Consider the following 20,588-nt stretch of genomic DNA (forward strand, 5'->3'; position numbering starts at 1 on the left):
GCCACAGGGGTGAGGTCGAGGCTTCAGTTTGGTCCCCGATCCGGGAGAACCATCGGTTCGTCTCGGGGAGAATGGATGGAGGATTCCTGAGCTGGCACAGGGCAGGAATTAGAAGGATGGGGGACCTGTTTTTAGATGGGACGTTTGTGAGCCTGGAGGAAAAATTTGGGCTTCCCCCCCGGAAATGCCTCCAGGTACATGCAGGTAAGGGCGTTTGTAAGACGGCAGGTGAGGGAGTTCCCGCTGCTTCCAGCACTCAGGATCCAGGATAGAGTGCTCTCGGGGGTGTGGGTTGGAGAGGGCAGGGTCTCGGCGATGTACCAGGAGATGCAGGAGGAGGAGGAGACCTTGGTGGAGGAGCTAAAGGGTAAATGGGAGGAGGTGCTTGGGGAGGAGATCGATGAGGGTACGTGGGCGGACGTCCTGGGTAGGGTTAATTCTTCCCCCTCTTGCGCCAGGCTTAGCCTGATACAATTTAAGGTTCTTCACAGAGTGCATATGACAGGGGTGAGGCTGAGCAGGTTCTTTGGGGTGGAAGACAGGTGTGGGAGGTGCTCGGGGAGACTAGCAAATCATACCCATATGTTCTGGGCGTGCCCGGCGCTGGATGGGTTCTGGAGGGGTATTGCGAGGACGGTGTCTAAGGTGGTGAACACCGGGTTAAGCCGAGCTGGGGGTTAGCACTGTTTGGGGTATCGGACAAGCCGGGAGTGCAGGAGGCGAAAGAGGCCGGTATTCTGGCCTTTGCGTCCTTGGTAGCCCGGCGGAGGATTCTGCTACAGTGGAAGGATGCGAGGCCCCCCCGAGTGTGGATGCCTGGATCAGCGACATGGCAGGGTTCATTAAACTGGAGAGGGTAAAGTTTGCTTTGAGAGGGTCTGTGCAAGGGTTCTTCAGGCGGTGGCAACCGTTCCTAGACTTTCTAGCGGAGCGTTAGGAGGTGGTCAGCAGCAACAACCCAGGGGGGGTACTTTGTGCTTTCTACTGTGTTTATTATTGCTTAATGGGGGGGTTTGTATTTTGGGGGAATTCATGATGTAGTTGTAAGATGTTTATTTATGTGTTTTTGCTTTTTCTTTTTTCTGTAAGGCGGGGGGGCTTTGTTGAAAATATGTAACAATTTGAATAAAAATATTTCTAAAAAAAAAGTGTAACATTTCCTACAACAGCCACCTTTATGTCGCTCTGTGTGAGACAGTCACATTTAAGCTGCAGCCCACATCCTATGCCATCCCAAATTAATTAACATTGGTAGTATAACTATTCAGCTTGTCCTTGCCACCCGTGATGTTCCAGACTGTGACACTGGCCAAACAATAGGTCTTGAAACATTATTGTTAGAATTTTCACAGTTACAATACCCAGCATTGTATATCATTACTGTAACTTAATTCGCTATTCAGTTCTCTGGATTTCCTTTCCTTGATGATTTCTGCCATGGAAACAAGGCGGCAAAAGAAAATCAGTCGCTATATTTAGATCAGATTTCTCTAAATGAACTACGCCTTGTGCAATCAGTGCTATGCCAGGAATCCTCGAGGGAAAACTGTCCATCAATAGTACAGAACCATTTCATAACAATACAAGGGGAAATGTGAATACTAAAAAATAGAAAGATGAATACTAAAATGAACATTTGAATCATTTAAGCCTTCGGAGCAGTCTCTCAACAATCCAAAATTTGTCTGTCAAGTTCTCAGTTTTGGGGGCTACATGTCAAGGTAGCAGTAGTTTCTAACCAGTATCCAAGTTAGCAAGGGCCAGAAGAATAATCAGGTGTGGGAGAGGCCTGGTAGAGTTGCATGTATATAGCAGCCCATACTTCCCAAACAACACTAAATACTTCAAAAGACGGATTCACTTTGAAGCTCAATGGCTGTTCTGTAGATGGCGAAGAGAGGGAAGAAAATTAGCAAGAGAGGAAGGGCAGCACGGTGGCGCAGTGGTTAGCACTGCTGCCTCATGGCACCGAGGTCCCAGGTTTGATCCCGGCTCTGGGTCACTGTCCGTGTGGAGTTTGCACATTCTCCCCGCGTTTGCGTGGGTTTCGCCCCCACAACACAAAGACGTGCAGGCTAGGTAGATTGGCCATGTTAAATTGCCCCTTAATTGGAAAAAATGAATTGGGTACTCCAAATTTATTTATTTATTTATTTATTTTTTAAAAGGAGGGAGAAAGGAAAATCTATAACTAGAGACCACCAGGGATCCCTAACCAGTGATCTGACTGCACAGCCATCAATAGACTCATGAGGAAATCTTCAAAACAGTGAAATGCAAGTTGTGGCAGGAATCATACAATCCCCTTTCACCAACTGCAGAAAATATAGTCAGCAGGTTAAAGGGAGCAGGTGGTTTGAAAGGCAATTGTCACCATCACTTAATTCTAACAGAAGTAGGATATCAGTGCCTCCAGACCAGGATAAGAAAATTCAGTGAGTACTTGTATTCCTATTGAAGTATACCTTAGGTTGGGATAGAATTTAGTTCAACTGTCATATTCCCTTTTGATAAAAAACTGAGTGACATTGACTGTTCAAGTTCATCTCAAAGAACAACCACTAGGGCATGTGTATACTAAAAAAATGTTAATACTAAAAAATAGGACGATAAATAGGAAGAGGTCCTGAAGTCTTAGTCGAACGAGAGTCAGGACATCTAATGCAGTGGGCAGGAGCAAAGCAAGATATTTAACATTTTTCATTCAGGGCTGCACGGTGGCGCAGTGGTTAGCTCTGCTGCCTCACGGCGCTGAGGACCCGGGTTTGATCTCGGCCCCGAGTTACTGTGTGTGTAGAGTCTGCACATTTTCCCTGTGTCTGCGTGGGTCTTGCCCCCCACAACACAGAGAGATGTGCAGTGTAGGTGGATTGTCCCGAAATTGGAAAAAAATATTTGGGCACTCTAAATTTATTTTTTTAAAAGACAGTATTAATTTGGATTTTGTTTATGGGCAATTATATAGGTTATGGATCTGATCGTTTCATATGCTCAATACTGGGGCTCAAAGGGAGCTCTTAATATATACAAGGAATCTTTGTAAATTGATTTTTAGTTTATATTTTGAAAAAAGTAACCTTTTAAATGGATGTTTTGATTTTAAATAAAAAAATAATCCAGCAACAAATGTCACAACAGGTCAACTGTTCCATTAGCTACAAGAACAAGGGATGTAGAACAAGCAACCTCTGTGAACAGCTAGAGTAAGAATACCTTTTATCGAAAAGAACACACCTGTCACTGTATAAAGTTGTCAAACAACCCTACCCATTCTTCACAGGAACTGCCTTCACCAGGACCTGTGTTTGCAAATAGCTGGGAGCCAGCTCTGCTATAGGCTCCTTGTAAACAAAATAAGGCTTGGCAGCAAGTCAACTTGTTTTCCATTGCATCATCCGGCTGCCTATCTGCCTGTCGGCTATATGCTAATCAGCATGAACCATCTGAGAAAATGGAAACAAATCAGCCTGTTGCTCTCGGCTTTATTTACATTACCATGCCGTGTTCCTTCCAAACGTTCGGAAGTTTACCTCCAAATAATGCAGGGAAAAGGGTAGTGCGGCAGTTATTAGAGGGCGCAATTAACAATTTAACAGATTGTGTTGTGATTTGCCCGCTGAATCAAGGCTGAGAGAACACCATGTGATAGCAGACATGCATAGTTCATATTTCAATTACACCCTTTAGATGCCTTTGCATACTGACGATAGGCAAACAAACTCACTGGTGAGAATGGAGCCTTGTGTTTGGTTTCAGTCGCCACTTTCTTTTTTGCACCAAAATAAAATAAATTCAATGGCGCCTGTGCACCACCTGATTGGAGTGAGTTAGCTGACCATTGCAGCAGAGGTCAGCTAACTCACCTGACCAGGAAATGTAACTGGGATCTTCTTAATCTGTCTGGCCCAGTAACACACAACACTGTGCCTTTGTTAATGGAGTAATCAGGACACTCAGCGGTCATTTCATTTACAAGTTTTGATCTCCAAAGCAACCCGTACCAGCCTCCCCGAACAGGCGCCGGAATGTGGCGACTAGGGGCTTTTCACAGTAACTTCATTTGAAGCCTACTTGTGACAATGAGCGATTTTCATTTTCCATTCATTTCATTTCATTCACCAGTCAATCAGAACCTCTTCCAAAGAATCAGAATGGGTACATGATTTTTCTTTTAAATCACACATTGCAAACGTAAACTAGGGGCACTAAACTCTCGTTGATAAATGAACACTTCCAAAACGGTGGGAAAATAAACAAAACTTTACACAAAAAAAGTCTGTCCGTCCATTTAGCCCTTGTCAATCTATTCTCTCTGCTTCTTAGACTCCTGCTCTTCCCCTTCCTTATTTTCTTTCATATCGTCTCCTTCCCCCATATCATTTATCTTTGGAAATATCTTCATCCCAGTTCCTGCTTTATTCTCGGATTTACTTTTTAATCTAGGTTCCTTCATGGCCTTGGATTTGCTGCTATCCTATTCCATGACTCATATTCTTCTATACAAAAATAACATTTTGTAATGTTACTACATTACAAAATCAGTAACATGTGGCTAATTTGTATTAAATCAGGTTTTTAAAAAATGAACATGTGAATGTTCATAAGTAAATTATGGATCTTAGTAAGATGCGAGCTGCAGTGTATTCACAGTGTATAAATGCTTCCATATATTCCAGCTTTCCAACCCTAAATCATGAAATAATTGCCTTAATAGAGGAGAGACTGGTGATAACAGAAGCTAGGGAGAGGCAGCACAAATAGTGATCAAATAGACACGCCGACTGTCGAAAGCCCATTTGTCCTATGCATGCAATGAAGCTGGTTGGTACATTTAATCTCGATGGGAGTTTCCTTAGGCATTGGGAAGTAACTAGAACAGATGTTATTTAGCTTGTGCAAGCAGCAGCTTGTTATCATTCAAGTATTTTGGAAAAGACTGAATTTTCATTTTCCTCTAATAATGTCTTCAGTAATGAGAAGGCGCCCTACCAAAAAAAAAATGAATCTTTGTTACGTGACGTGCAGGGCAAGGGAGCAACAGATCTTCAGCCATAGTACGAAAACGGACTCGGATTGTCCCGCAATGGGGTTACAAATAATGAGCTGCAGTCCCCACTCTTTATTGTTAACCAGCGAGTCTTGCGGTAAAATGCACGTGGACATCAAATGAAGGCACAATTAAGATTGGCTGTGTGTTGTATCTGTACGGTCTAGTAGTCTACTGGTCACATTTGCGCTCCAGGTTCCTGTCTGAAAAATAACCGCATGGATGAAAGAAAGACTTGTATTTACGTAGCACCTTTCCTGATCTCAGGACCCCTCGGGAGTGTTTTATAGCTAGTTATGTGTGTTTTGAAGCATAGTCACTATTACCTTTTTATTCTTTCACAGGACCTGGTTGTCACTGCCTAAGCAGCATTTTTATTGCCCACCCCCAATTGCCCTCGAGAAGGTGGTGGTGCGCCACCTTCTTGAACCTCTGCAGTCCGTGTGGTGTAGGAACAGCCACAGTGCTATGAAGGAGGGAGCTCCAGGATATTGACCCAGCGACAGTGAAGGAACAGTGATATAGTTCCAAGTCAGGATGGTGAGTGACTAGGAGTGGAACCTCCAGATGGTGGTATTCCCATGTATCTGTTGCCATTGTCCTGAAAGACTGGTAGAGGTCAGAAGTTTGGAAGGAGCTGTTGAAGGAATCTTGAGATCTTGTAGATGGTGCACACTTCTGCTATTGTGCATTAGTGATGGAGGGAGTGAACTTTAATGGTGGTGGATGGGGTGCCAATCAAATGGGCTGCTTTGTTCTGGATGGTGTCTCGCTTGTTGAGTGTTGTTAGAGCTGCACTCATCCAGGAAAGTGTAGAGTGTTCTATCACATTCCTGACTTGTGCCTTGTAGATTGTGGGGAGACTTTGGGGAATCAGGAGGGGAATTACTCGGTGCAGGATTCCGAGAGGGCGATTCTCCAATATTGGGCCCAAGAGTTTGCGCCGTCGTGAACGCCGTCAAGTTTCACGACGGCGCGAACCGGACCCGGTTACGTAAGAATCTGGCCCCCACAGGGGGCCAGCACGGCGCTGGAGCGGTTCACGCCCCTCCAGCCTCCTTACGCGGTGCCAACCCGCGCTTGCGCAGTTGGGCCATGCCAACCTGCGCATGCGTGGGGGACTTCTTTTGTGCACTGGCCCCGACCCCAACCAACATGGGGTCATAGCTGGTCTTAATAAAGATCATAGCTGGTCTTAAGGAATCAGTCAAAGAGAAGGGAATTAGTCAAAGGGAAGAGAAAATATATATCACGCCTATGTATCTGACTGCAGCCAGTTTGAACCAGCAAATGTCACTCAACGATGTATTAATGACGCTTTAAGAAGTGGGCAGCACAGTGGCGCAGTGGGTTAGCACTGCGGCCTCATGGCACTGAGGTCCCAGGTTCAATCCCACCTCTGGGTCACTGTACGTCTTGAGTTTGCACATTCTCCCCATGTCTGCGTGGGTTTCGCCCCCACAACTCAAAAGATGTGCAGGGTAGGTGGACTGGCCACACTAAATTGCCCCATAATTGGAAAAAAATGAATTGGGTATTCTAAATTTATTTTTTTTCAAATGGTGCTTTAAGAATAAAGTGAGGGATTTGCAGTTTCTGGAGCTTGCAATGCATCATCCGCTGCTGCTGCAAGTGTGACAGTGTGTCACACAATGATGCCCAAAGGAGCAGTGCATGGCACCTGTAATAACTTAATATATTAAAAGACATAAACCTTTCCCCCAAATTGATACGTTAATGGATATGGTGCTAGGTTTTGCAACATATTAAAATCTGTCCATTGCCATCACAGTAAATCTGGTTTGAAGAATTCCTACTGATATTAATCTCAAGGCCAAGAAGAATTCATGGGTTGGGTATATCATGTTATTTGGGGTCCAACCCCATAGGCTGAGTTTTGCTGCCAGTGAGTCCAATTTCGAAATTCATTATTGATGAGAAATCAAATGGAAGTTAAGAAATTGGTATTTGTAATTTTCATTACTTGAACACAAATGAATGTCACTCTGACCTTGAGGGCCCTGGTAGAGTTGCATTCACATTCGCTAAACCCTCATCATTGCTGACTACTCCACAGAGTATCACCCTTGAGTCAGAATGACTGTGCTACTTTCCTCACAAGTTGCCCTTTCAGCCACATCTACAATGACATTTACCTTGTCACACTTATAGTGAGGACCTTGGGCCTTAATTATTAATGAATGCACACACATAAAGAAAATGTATTAAAAACTGTGCAGCAACTGCAGACTTCCAGAAAAGAAAAATTAAATGTTGAATTTCTATTTGTCAGCCTGCTATTAAAAATTTACTGAACAGAAACTGTTCAGTTCACTGAACAGTAACGGAGTGTAGCATAGTCTATGTTTATGAAGGTCTTTGACCAGGTCAGTCAGGGTTCTGCTGTTCCAGCATTATTTTTCAGTTCACCACACTACTGAAACACAAAACAAGTTTTGCAAACCTTCCCGACTGCAATGCTATATTAAAATACATTTGGTGTACCCAATTCAATTTTTTTTTTCCCAATAAAGGGGTAATTTAGCGTGGCCAATTCACCTAGCCTGCACATCTTTGGGTTGTGGGGGTGAGACCCACGTGGACACGGGGAGAATGTATCAAACCCAGGTCCTCGGCGCCGTGAGGGAGCAGTGCTAACCACTGCACCACATGCCACCCCTAATGCTATTCAATGCTGACCCAGGAAAAGCTCTGCAATCGATCCAACTCACGCAGAATATAGCTACTTGCAGCCTTTGGCTACAACAGACCTGAAACTTTGAAACATATTGTCCTGAGATCAGCTTCAGTTTCCAGTCTCTAAATCTGATGTGGTTTATTGATGGAAATTAGTAATACTGTGATCCTATAACTATTTTGTCACCAAGCTTGCCTGGCATACTGGCAGCAGTGTGCAGTCGGGAGGAAAAGGCTATAAATTTGCTTACTCTTTGTACCATAGCACAATGCAAGGCTGCTGATTCCCAACGCACAAATCTTGTGCAGTCAGACTCAAATACAAATGTACAGCCTGCACAATGACATTGGAGTCCCATCATTTCCTGGGTCCCTTGATATAAATCATGACTTGTTTTTGGGCTATTAATTATCCTGAGTAGCTTCAATGCGGCAGCATGCATGCCTGGCATCATAAAACTGCAGCATTTCACGGCATGCACGGCACTGCGCAGTGGCCCAAAAATAAATCTGGTTAACGTTGTTAAGTATTGGTTTTAAATTGTGGACATTTTAAAAAGAAAATGGAAGAAATGTTCATAATCTCATCAGAAGCCAATTGAAATAAGAGAGCACTGATCACATGCCCATGCTAGTTCATTTTCTGAACTAGCTTCTAATAACTCCCAGGGGAATAGAAACAAATTGGAACTAAAACATGCAGGGATGGAGATTGGGTTTTGCTTCACGTGCCCGCAACCAGGCTTAGTTCACTCATCTGGTTATTTTCTAGCAGGTTTTCACCCAATTTTCTCTCCTGGCCCACACAGAAGTTACAAATCTTGCTGACAAACAGTTGCACAGTGCCCGACATACTTCTGGTGCCTCATTCTTCATTTGGTCATTCTCCACATTGGAGGGCATGAAACACCAGCCTTTACTTAGGCACAAACTGGCAGTTACTTTGCAATATTTAACACATTTTCTTTAATTTTGTGCAACCATTAATGATTAAGACCTGATGGTTCCGCTAGAAGTGCGACACGATAAATGTCACTGTAGATGCGGCAGAAAGGGCACCATGCGAGTTAAGTAGCAGTCATTATGACTCAAGGGTGAAACACTATTGCTGACCAAGAAGGTCCAGTCTCAACCTGTGCTGAGTCAGCTGAACCACGGCAGGGGCAGGAATGCTACAACTAATGTATATTGCAAGTATAAGCTGCAATATTTAAGTGCAGTGAGGATTCTTATGGGGCTTGACAGGTAAATGCTGAGAGGATGTTTCCCTTTCTGGTAGAGTCTAGGACCAGAGAGCACAGTCTCGGAATAAAGGGGTGCCAATTTATGATCGAGATGAGGAAGTGTTTCTTCTCTCATAGGGGTGAGAATCTTTGGAAGTCCTTGCCACAAAGAGCCGTGGGGGCAGAGTCCCTGTGTACCTTTAAGGCTGAGATATATAGATTCACGATCAGTAAGGGAATCAAGGGTTACAGGAAAGTAGGTGTGAGGAATTTCAGAGCAGACATGATCCTATTGAGGCTCAAGGGGCTGAACAGGAGTAGAACAGGTCTACTCTTGTTCCTATTTCTTATGGAAGAACCTCAGTGCCACATGTCGAATAAAATCATACTGTTTCGCACTCGTTACGATAGGGAGATGTTAGGAAATTGGAATCGAAGATGCAGTGGGCAATTTAAGGGTTAACAGACTGAGGGCAAAACTGCTAGCACTGAGTCAGAGGTATATACCCACACCTGGCCTGAGTTCCATTGTCCCATTCAGACTTAAACTCGCTCATTAAATGGGAATAAACAGGATACCCCTGGGCAGCACGATGGCTCAGTGATTAACACTGCTGCCTACACCGCTGAGGACACCGCTGAGGACCCGGGTTCGATCCTGGCCCCAGGTCACTGTCTGTGTGGAGTTTGCACATTCTCATGTGTGTGCGTGGGTCTCATGTGTGTGCGTGGGTTTTACCCCCGCAACTCAAAGGTGTGCAGGGTAGGTGGATTGGCCACGCTAAATTGCCCCTTAATTGGAAAAAAAAAGAATTGGATGATCTAAATTATTATTTTTTTAAACTCCTAAAGAAAATCAATGTCCTACCAAAAGTTTTATTCATGTTTCAAACCCTCCTGATATTTCTACCCAAGGCATTTTTCTATAAAATGGTTATAATAATTTCAGATTGGAGGGCAGCACGGTGGCGCAGTGGGTTAGCCCTGCTGCCTCATGGCGCCGAGGTCCCAGGTTCGATCCCAGCTCTGGGTCATGTCCATGTGGGGTTTGCACATTCTCCCCGTGTTTGCGTGGGTTTCGCCCCCACAACCCAAAGATGTGCCGGTTAGGTGGATTAGCCACGCTAAATTGTCCCTTAATTTGAAAAAATGAATTGGGTATTCTAAATTTATTTAAAAAAAATAATAATTCCAGATTTTATATGGGCTAATAAAATTCCGCAAATTTGATGACTGTTTTACAAAAGGATCGGCGGCTAGGAGGGTTGGCACTGCCCAATTCTTTGTATTATTAATGAGCGGTGAATATAGAGAAGATTCGCCAATGGTAGAAAGAAGAAGAAGCAGAAGGAGTACAGGTGTACTTTAGCTGTGACACCACTCCCATTTACCCTGGGGAAGTTTACAAAAAGTCCTTAAAAATCTGAGCCAATTGAGATGACATTTGGTGCTAGCCATTATTTATGGAAACCACCGATTCAATATGGCAAGATTGGATGCAACATTTAAACAGTGGCATAAAGGGAAGTTGAGACAGGTAAAAGACATTTTCTTAGAAGGTAGGTTTGCGAATGTTGACGAATTGAGGGAGAAACATAAATGCAGGGCGAGGGGAAGTTTAAATATCTTAAATTATGATATTTGGAGTTGTCCTCTTTCCCTGCACTGCCAGATAACAACCTGCTTGATTGATCTTGGCAGATGAGTTGAGATAGGAAAATTACTTAGATTTATAGATGGCGGATGGACACAAAGAAAACACCGATTGAGATTTTAAAAAAAGTAAGAGGAAGAGTTGGAAATGGAATTCCAAGGAGTATGGAGTGAAATTATGCAAATTGTTAATGCCACATCTTCATGAGCAAGGATAAGCTTAATATAATTCAAGGTAGTACACAGGGCCCAGAATACACAGGAAAGAATGAACAGATTCTTCACGGAAGTAGGAGATAAACATGAGAGGTGGAAAGGAGGTCCAGCTAACCATGTCCACATGTTCAGGACATGTCCACGATTAGTGGGGTTTTGGATCTCTGTATTTAAAACATTTTCAAAAATTGTGGAGCTGAAAATACTATCGGGACATCTTGAGGCAATTTTTGGAGTGTTGGAAGTACCATGTCTAATAGAAGGGAAAGGAGCCAACGTGGTGGCCTACGTCACATGGATCACCCGGAGGCGAATTTTATTAAAATGGAAGTCAGAAGATCCGCCAAAAGTACCAACATGGTTGGGGGATGTTGTGGAATTCCTTAAACTTGGGAAAATTAAGTTTGCCCTTCGTGGCTCAGATAGGGAATTCTGGACGAGATGGAAGTTGTTCTTGTCTCTATTTATAGATCTGTTTCATGCCAGCAAGTAAAGGTTTAATAGAAATGTTTTAAAATAATCTCAAATTAGAAAAAATGTATTTTTTTATTTTGCAATTGTTTCTATGCTGTTATGTAGCACTGTGGGTGTACTCAGCAGTTCAAGGTGGCTCACCACCACCTTCTCGGGATGGGCAATACAGTATTGGCCTTGCCAGCAAAGCGCACATCCAAGAACTTGTTTTTTTTTTAAATGGGATGTTATGTAATGTATTGGTAAGAGGTGAGAAATACTACAACTAATCTCAGTACCCATGGGTTAGCAATCCTGACCACAATCCGGTGACACCTATAGGAAGTGGGAATGTGTGAATACTTGGCTAAAGACAAAGGCACACCCAGCTTTGATGTCCTCCACACTCATTATCATAGCTTACACATGAGCAATAGCCACTTGGGGCGATTCAGGAGAGTGACTGCTCTCCACAGAACCACCCAAGTAAGGGTGTCACCATACATTAAGCAGAGAAGCAAAAATTGGAGGGAACAAAATTGTTTCAGTTTGGTTTCGGGGGACCATCCTCCACCTCAATTTTCTCTTTGTAAAATAGTTGCCCATAATTGGATGCGCTTCCACTATGTATTGGCAAGGAGCTCTTTAGTGCACTGCCAAAGGACCAGTTCCCATCTGTGACATGGTGATTGCCAGCAAATTGCAGAACTGCTACAGGAATCATTGCCAAGCCCAACATTGTGCCAAGCCCAACATTGTCCCCATAAGATGTAAAAACTTCCCTTTTACTTCAGGAACCAAGGTTTCAGGTGCATCGGGCAAAGTTTAGAGGAGATGTGCGAGGCAGGTTTTTTTTTTTTTTATAAACAGAGGGTGGTGAGTGCCTGGACCACGTTGTCAAGAGAGGTTGTGGAAGCAGATACATTAACAGTGTACAAAAGGCACCTTGACAAATACATGGATAGGTTTGTTATAAAGGGATACGGCACTAGGAGGAGCCGAGGGTTTTGGCCACAGTTGATATCATGACCGGTACAGGCTTGGAGGGCCAAAGGGCCTGTTCCTGTGCTGTATAGTTCTTTGTAATCATCAGACGTTGACTAATTTTTCTCATTCTCAGCCTGACCACAGATCAGGAATTGAACCAATCTGAAGATCATTCTTATATCGATACCAGACTGTTCCGTGCATTAAGCCACTTATTGGGTACACTTTGTTCATACTGGGTTTAACTCTGTTGTGATGGCAACAACACAGGCAAAACACATTAGCAGGTGGAGCTACATGACATACGTAGCAACACAGTGGGACCAAGTTGAAAATCAACCGGCAATAAAACATATTACATGAAAGCCTTATTGCAAACAGACACTAAACTCAATTGTCTTGTGTGGAGTTTACACATTCTCCCTGTCTCTGCGTGGGTCTCACTCCCACAACCCAAAAATGTGCAGAGTATGTGAATTGGCCACACTAAATGGCCCCTTAATTGGAAAATAATTATTGGGTACTCTAAATTTATAAACAAAATAGATAAATAAATAAACAAACTTTAGAAAGGAAGACTTTGCGAATAATTTGGACTGTTTTTTACCCTTCCAACTCTTCATTGGGCTGCAGTCTCACGAACACCAATTTTTCTACATCCAGGTGCAATATCAGCTATTTGACCATGCACATATGTTTTCATTCAGCCTAATGATCAGGAATCGAAATCCAGATAAATATCTGAGCCCTCAAATAAAAAGACGATGCAGGCAACTACTACACCAAAAGAAGAGCTGCTTCTGCAAAGGAACAGCGTTGAACCTTCCGGGTCTGTGACTCACCTACTTTCCAGACACATTCACACCCATCCGGGAAGCCCCAACCTGCTCTTTCTTGTGCTCCCTTCAAAAGACAGTGATGTAATACGAATAAGACGTTTTCAGTATCACAGGAGATTCTCAGATTCATCTTGAGATAAAGATAGGCAGGAAAGCAAGTTCTGAGGAGGATGCAATGAGTCTGCAAAGAGATATAGATAGGTTAAGTGAGTGGACAAAAATATCAGAATGTCCACTCTTGTAGGAAGGAAAGAAAAAGCAGAATGTTGTTTAAATAGAGAGAGACTGCAGACTGCTGTGGCACAGAGGGATCTAGGTGCCCTTGCACTTGCAAAACATTAGCATGCAGTTACAGCAAGTAATTAGAAATGCAAATAAAATGCTGGCCTTTGTTACAAGAGAGATGCAGTATAAAAGTAGGGAGGTCTTTTTTAAATAAATTTAAGAGTACCCAATTATTTTTTTTCCCAATTAAATGACAATTTAGCATGGCCAATCCACTTAACCTGCACATCTTTTGAGTTGTGGGGGTGAAACCCACGCAGATATGGGGGAGAATGTGCAAACTCCAAAAAGTGGAGAGGTCTTGCTGCAACTGTACAACTCATTCGTGAGACCACAACGAGAGTACTATGTACAGTTTTGGTCTCCTTATTTAAAGAGAGATATACTTACATTGGAAGCACTTCAGAGAAATTTCACCAAGTTGGTTTCTGGGATAAAGAAAGTGGTGCCTTATCAGGAAATATTGAGTGGGTTGGGCCTATATTCATCGGAGTTTAGAAGAATGAGATCTTATTGAAACATATGAGATTCTGAGGGGGGTTTGACAGGGAAGAAACTGAGAGAATGCTTCACCTGATTGGAGAGTCTAGAGAGCACAATTTAAAAATAAGAGGGCTCCTATTTAAGATGGAGATGAGGAGGAATTTATTTTCTCCGAGGGCTGTTAATCTTTGGAATTAACAACCCCAGAGAGCAGAATAGGCTTGAATATGTTCAAGGTTGAGTTTGACAGGTTTTAATTAGATCTACAAGGGAGTCGAGGATTATAGGGAGCAGACAGGAAAACAAAACTGAAGCCACGATCAGGATCATTAATGAATGGCAGAGCAGGTCCGAGGCACTATGTGGCCCACACCTGTTGCTAATTCTTAAGTTATATGTTCTTATGAAATAGACAGGTAGGGTTTCTAAACCTCCTGGATTGGCCAGGAATTATCCCAGCATGGAGGACTAATTTCCCAAGCACTGGCAATACCCATGAGAGAGAAGTACTTCACGTCCATATTCCATGCTTGTTCACACTCACTTTTCAGGGTTAGTGAAAGGCCCAAAATGCAACCAGTGATCTTGCAGTAGTAATAATTCAATCTATTGATTCCCTGCTCCAAAACATGGGCACGATTCTCTGAAATGGAGACAGAGTTTTCGCGCCGTCGAGGTTTACGACGGCGCGAAACGGCCCCTATCCCGACCGATTCAGGGCCACGAAAATGCGTCACCCGCGCATGCGTGGTTGCTGTCCTCCCCAAGTCCGCCCCGCAAGATGATGTCCGACGGATCTTGCGGGGCTGCGGAAGAAAGGAGGTCCTCCTTCAGAGAGGCCGGCCCGACGATCGGTGGGCACCGATCACAGGCCAGACCCCATTTGAGCCCCCCCCCACCGCGCAGGCCACCCCCCCAGTGTTCCCGCGCTTTTCCCGCCGGCAGCGACCAGGTGTGGCGGAGCCGGGGGGAACCCGCCGTTTTGGGCAGGCCGCTCGGCCCATCCGACGCTGAGAAAATTTGGCGACCCAGGCGATTCTCTGAAACGGCGCGGGAGCAGAGAATCGCGCCCCATATTCTTCCCAACCCTAGTCTGATCCTAGAATCACCTAGCACAAATGGAGGCCACGTGATCCATTGTACAGGATTGGTACCAACTCTTTGAAAGAGCAATTCAATTAGCACCACAACCCTGCTCTTTTCCAATAACCTGGCAATGACTTTCTTTTCAAGGAAAGATCAAAAATTCCTTCTGAAAGTCACTGAAATTTGCATCCACTGCTCTGCAAGGAAAAACACCACAGATCATAGCAAATCTCCACTGCATTAAAAACAATCCTCTGCTTCTTTTGGAAATGATCTTAAACATGTGCTCCCTGGATACCAACCCTCCTACCTGTGGAAAAATGTATTTCTTATTGACTCAAGTATCTTCTTGATTTAAACAACTCTATTAAATCTTCCTTTCTCGTCTCTAAGAAGAACAACCCCAGTATCACTAATCTCTCCACATAACTGAAGTCCCCCACCCTGGGTATTATTTGGGGAAATTTCTTCCCCAGGGCCTGGAAATCCACCCTAAAGGTTTGGTGCCCAGAACTGTAGGCAGTCTTTCTGCTTGGGGCTCATCCAATGATTTCTAAGTGTTTAGCATTACTTTCCTGCATTGGTACTCACCCCCTCGATTAATAAACCACAGACCATGAATGTTATTTTTTTAAAAACATTTTAAACAGTTTACCCTGCCGCCTTCCAGATATCTGAACATGGAATAATATATATATTTTTTAATATACTCCGGAACAAAATGTCCAATGTCCCTACCCAGAATGTATTGCTTACTTGACTATACTCATTCCAGAGGAGTCACTACAGAAGGGGCTCTTTATGTGATGATGAATTGTGTACTGCACCAGTGCAGAAAGTATGGATTAATTTTACTGATTAAAAGGGATAAATTATGAGGGCAGGCTGCATAGACAAGGCTTATATTGCATTAAATATAAGAGATTAAGGGATGATCTAATTGAGATGTTTATAATGATTAATTGCTTCGGTAGGGTGGAGAAAGAAAAATTATTTCCTCATGAAGACAAGGGCATAATAAAACAATAATGCGTGGGCTTCTGTCAATGAGACGCTATGATGGCAATATGATATAATTATGGTGAACGAAGCATATTTAATAATTACCAGGCATCTCTCGTTAAGTTGTTTTCTCATTCAACAGTCATTCTAGAGAATAAATTGTCAGTGGAAACCCTGCACAAATTCAAAATATATTATATCATAGGGAATGTTACTTTTCAAGAGAGAGGATTTCAAAATTACAGAGGCGTATTTACAGTTAGGGAAAGGAGGTTTCAATAAGGCAGCACGGTAGCACATGGGTAGCACTGTTGCTTCACAGCTCCAGGGTCCCAGGTTCGATTCCCGGCTTGGGTCACTGTCCATTTGGAGTCTGCATGCTCTCCCCGTGTCTGCGTGAGTTTCCTCCGGGTGCTCCGGTTTCCACCCACAAATCTTGAAAGACGTGCTTGGACATTCTGAATTCTCCCTCTGTGTACCCGAACAGGCGCCGGAATGTGGTGACTAGGGGCTTTTCACAGTAACTTCATTGTAAGCCTACTTGCGACAATAAAGATTTTATAAGATTATAGGTAAACTAGCATATATCTACGAACGAGCAGCCTGTTGTTCTTTGCATCTGAATGATAATCGGTGGCACAGTGATTAGCACTGCTGCCTCACAGCTCCAGGAGCCCGGGTTCAATTCTTGCCTCTGGTGACTGTGTTAAGTTTGCACTTTTCCCACCCCGTGTCTGCGTGGGTTTCCTCCGGATGCTCCGGTTTCCTCCCACAGTCCAAAGATGTGCAAGTTAGGTGGGTTGGCTATGCTAAATTGCCCCTTAGTGATCAAAAGGTTGGGTGGGGTTACTGGGTTATGGGGATGGGGTGCAGGCGTGTGCTTAAGTAGGGTGCATTGCCTCCTTCTGCACTGTAAATTCTATGATAACGTTTTTTATTTTCCTAAGTTTAAGAGATTAATGTGGCTGAGAAAACTGTAACTCCAACTTTTGAAATTTGATTGGGGATTGTTTCTGCCTTTAAAAATCGAAGTGTAATCTTGCTACTTTTATTTTTAATGCCAACTAATAATACAAGTGCTAACCACTCGTGATTCTGCGCGGTGCATTTGGTTCAGTCTATAGGATTACTTCAGCAGCAGCAGCAGAAATCAGGTCAATCAGGACTCATGAAGAACAATGCTCAGTTTGCACTTGTTAAATGTTTTGATGGCAATTTAAAGTTAATGGATGGGGATGTTAATCCTATTTTGCATAGCAGGAAATAAATTAAGCATTCCACCGAAATTCCACAGCCTGATTAACTGCCAATTCGGTTTGTTTGACTCTGAAAGACAATTACTTAAAAAGGTGCTAAACCCCCGAGTGTGTTAATTGTGTGCAATCGGGTCTGAATTTCATAACCCAGAAACAAACTCAAATCCCAATCCAAATTTTGCAATTTACAAGCATCATCCACTTCTGCACGTTGCATGTCAGGCAACACTGCCGTCACATTTACAAACCACAGCCAGTTTAAATAGTATTTCCAAATCAAAGTGCCCCGAACGAGAGTACAATTTAGACAGCAGCGTCTAGGTATTGACCACAAAGTGATTCTGTATTATCATGTCATCAGTGAAACAGCATGATGGCGTAAACATAGAGACACATGGAATTGGCTTCAGATATTATACCAAGCTAGCAGAAAATTAACCTCTGTCAGCAGCTCACAGAAACCACACAACTGTGGTTCTTCAATGTATTAGGTCTCTGGGGACAACTATTTTGATTATGAGGAGTGCCACCAGTACTGTGTGTAAAAAAAAACGAAATCAGTGAATGTTAATTTTAAATTGGTGCAAGTGCAATTTCAAGGACTGCCCATTGAATTCAAAACAGAAAACAGCATCTATTAAAAATAATGTTCTTTTTATTTTGCCCTTCACATAGACATAGAATTTACATTGCCATTCGGCCCATCAAGTCTCCACCAGCCCTTGGAAAGAGCACCCTAAACAGGCCCACACCTCCACCCTATCCCCAGTAATCCCACCTAAGGGCAATTTATCATAGAGAACTGTTCATGCTGTTTTACTGATGACATGACACTACAGAATCACGTCACGGTCAGTCCACCTAACCTGCACGTCTTTAGGCTGTGGGAGGAAACCGGAGCACCCGGAGGAAACCCATGCAGACATGGGGAGAACGTGCAGACTCTGCACAGACAGTGACCCAAGCCGGGAATCGAACCTGGGACCCTGGAGCTGTGAAGCAGCTTTGCTAACCACTGTGCCGCCGTGCTGCCCCAGAAAGGAATAATTCAGATCAGCAACAGCTTCACACCCATTTAGAAATAGTTCTGCCGTATAGATGGAGCACGACAGCATTCCAAGCCGTGCAAACGATTGAGGGACAGGCCTAAACATACATTTGAATAACAAAAATGTAGATTTGGAAGAATAATTCTAATGCAAACAGAACCCGGAGTTGAATCTTCCACCTTAACCTGCTTTACCTGCTTGGCTCGTCCGGAGATCCAGTGTACATTGAATCACCTACCCTCCTCAAGTGGAACCTATTTATAACGATACCCCTCCAAACACACACACTCTTACCCAGGATCAATATCATTCGATCAGTGTTTGCGGCCTCTGTATCTGTTTGTGCAGCAAACACTCGGGATTGGCACAGTTTGCAAACTTTTAACAGTTCAATTCAACAACTGCATTTGGACTCTGGCTGACCATGTGGAACCCCTATCCCAGAACTGGAATTGAATTCCAAAGTCCCAAATGTTTGTCACCCCGCCGCCGTCGTCTCTGTCATGACCATGAACTGGACGTTTTAGTGTTGGAACGCTCAAAATCCGCAGAAATGGATTTATCCTACAACGAATTTCTCCTTAAATCTCGGTCCCGGCATTGTAATAAATCCGACATAAAGTCTGGGCTATCAATGTCCCCCATTATTTCAATTCCACCGCGATCGCCCAGCTTGGTATCGACAAGGTGATTTCACGCCCTCATGCAGTTTCAGTACAATTTCACTCTGCCGGAATCCTGATCCGCGGTAACTATTTTTAAAACTTTCAACAACAGGAAAAAAAAGAAAAAAAATTGCTAGCCTACCCCCCGAGCAAGTATCGGGTATTTTAAATCTCCAGCAGCCCCTCATCACCACATTTCCACTAACCCTCCCTCTGTACCTGTAGGCTCAACTCAGCTCATTCCCCCCACCCCCAAGGACTGACGCCAACCATCATCGATCCATGGAACAAAGAGCTGGAGCAGCCAGCCAGCAATCTCTCTCTCTCTCTCTCTCACACACACACAAACACAAAATTAGTAAAATGCTCAAGCCGGATTAGAAAGTCCAAGAAAACTCCAGCTGCGCCTCACCATTTTCAGTGGCGGCCGCGCCTGAAACTTACCTGTAGTACCTTTCCGGTAAGTGGGAGGGAATCACCAAAGCACAACGAGTCGTTTTTGGATTGAACAGGAATAGAGAAAGTCCATCCCCTCGCTTCAAAACACAGATCTTTCACCCCCAGCACTCACACCACACAAAGCGACAAGGAGACATAGTCACCTCTCCGTTGAACGACGTGCAACATTCGCCACCGTATGAAGCACACAGATAGCAGCAGTCTTCAGGAGGCTCACTGTTCACCTAATCCTTTTTTTTTTACAGAGGGAAATAAAGGAAAGGAACTGACGTTTGGGAGGCGGGCTGCGTCAGCAGGGAAACCTGTACGTCAAGCTAGCCACACTGGGAAGGTTCCTGGCTCAATGATGTGTGATCGATGCCTTTGGGTTTAATAATTTAACTGTGATATATGAACCCCGCCCTCCCCAAGATATACCTTATGTTTCACTGCAAAATACAACTAACCGTTGATTAAAAGCTCCTTAGATTTGCGAGCAGGTTAAGTCCAAACAAAGATGTATCTGAAATGATGTTTTGACTTGAACATTCGTTGTGGATACCATCCTGCAAACTAACCGACACCCCCACACCTTTTGGAGCACAGACGTAAATGGTATTACCGCAAAGAAAAATCGTGTAATTTTGTTGAATTGTCTAGACATGGCACCTGTGACAGCTCGTAAAACGCATAAAGTGAACCCATCCTCCCCCACAAAAGCAGCAAGTTCCAGGCACCGTCAACTCATGGCTGGTGCTCAGCTTTTAGTGGGCATTGTTACAATCCAGGACCAGACCCCAACAGTGGCTAGGGCATGGGACAGAAACCCCAATATTTTAATTTTTTAAAATAAATTTAGAATACCCAGTTCATTTTTACCAATTAAGGCAATCCACCTAGCCTGTACATCTTTGGGTTGTGGGGGTGAGACCCACACAGACACGGGGAGAATATGCAAACTCCACATGGACAGTGACCCAGGGCCGGGATTAAACCTGGGACCGTGGTGCCGTGAAGCAGCAGTGTTAACCACTGCACCACCGTGCTCCCCTAGAAACCCCAATATTTTATTTTAATTTTGGAAGACTGTGAGGAAAGGATGCCTTGTCCCAGGAGTGATTTCATGTAAAATAGGGATATGGTATACTGAAACAAACTTTATTACTAACACGGTATTAAAATATCTTTAATATCACACAAGAAAATAGC

The 20,588-nt window shown here is 43.7% G+C and overlaps 1 protein-coding gene across 4 annotated transcripts in view; it reads right to left on the reverse strand.

The window, feature by feature from the left end:
• Positions 1-19,652, reverse strand: part of lnx2b (ligand of numb-protein X 2b) — a 97,722-nt gene extending 78,070 nt beyond the window's left edge. Inside the window, exons 1-2 of one of the 4 annotated variants that reach the window (XM_072505645.1) lie at positions 19,544-19,646; positions 13,119-13,296 (exon numbers count right to left, since the gene is read on the reverse strand). The gene's annotated coding sequence lies outside the window, so the exon portion shown is untranslated. The other 3 variants (XM_072505646.1, XM_072505644.1, XM_072505649.1) reach the window with 3 other exon arrangements.
• Between the last annotated feature and the right edge of the window lie 936 nt (positions 19,653-20,588).

This window comes from Scyliorhinus torazame, chromosome 5 (assembly GCF_047496885.1).
Source record: "Scyliorhinus torazame isolate Kashiwa2021f chromosome 5, sScyTor2.1, whole genome shotgun sequence".
Classification (NCBI taxonomy): domain Eukaryota; kingdom Metazoa; phylum Chordata; class Chondrichthyes; order Carcharhiniformes; family Scyliorhinidae; genus Scyliorhinus; species Scyliorhinus torazame.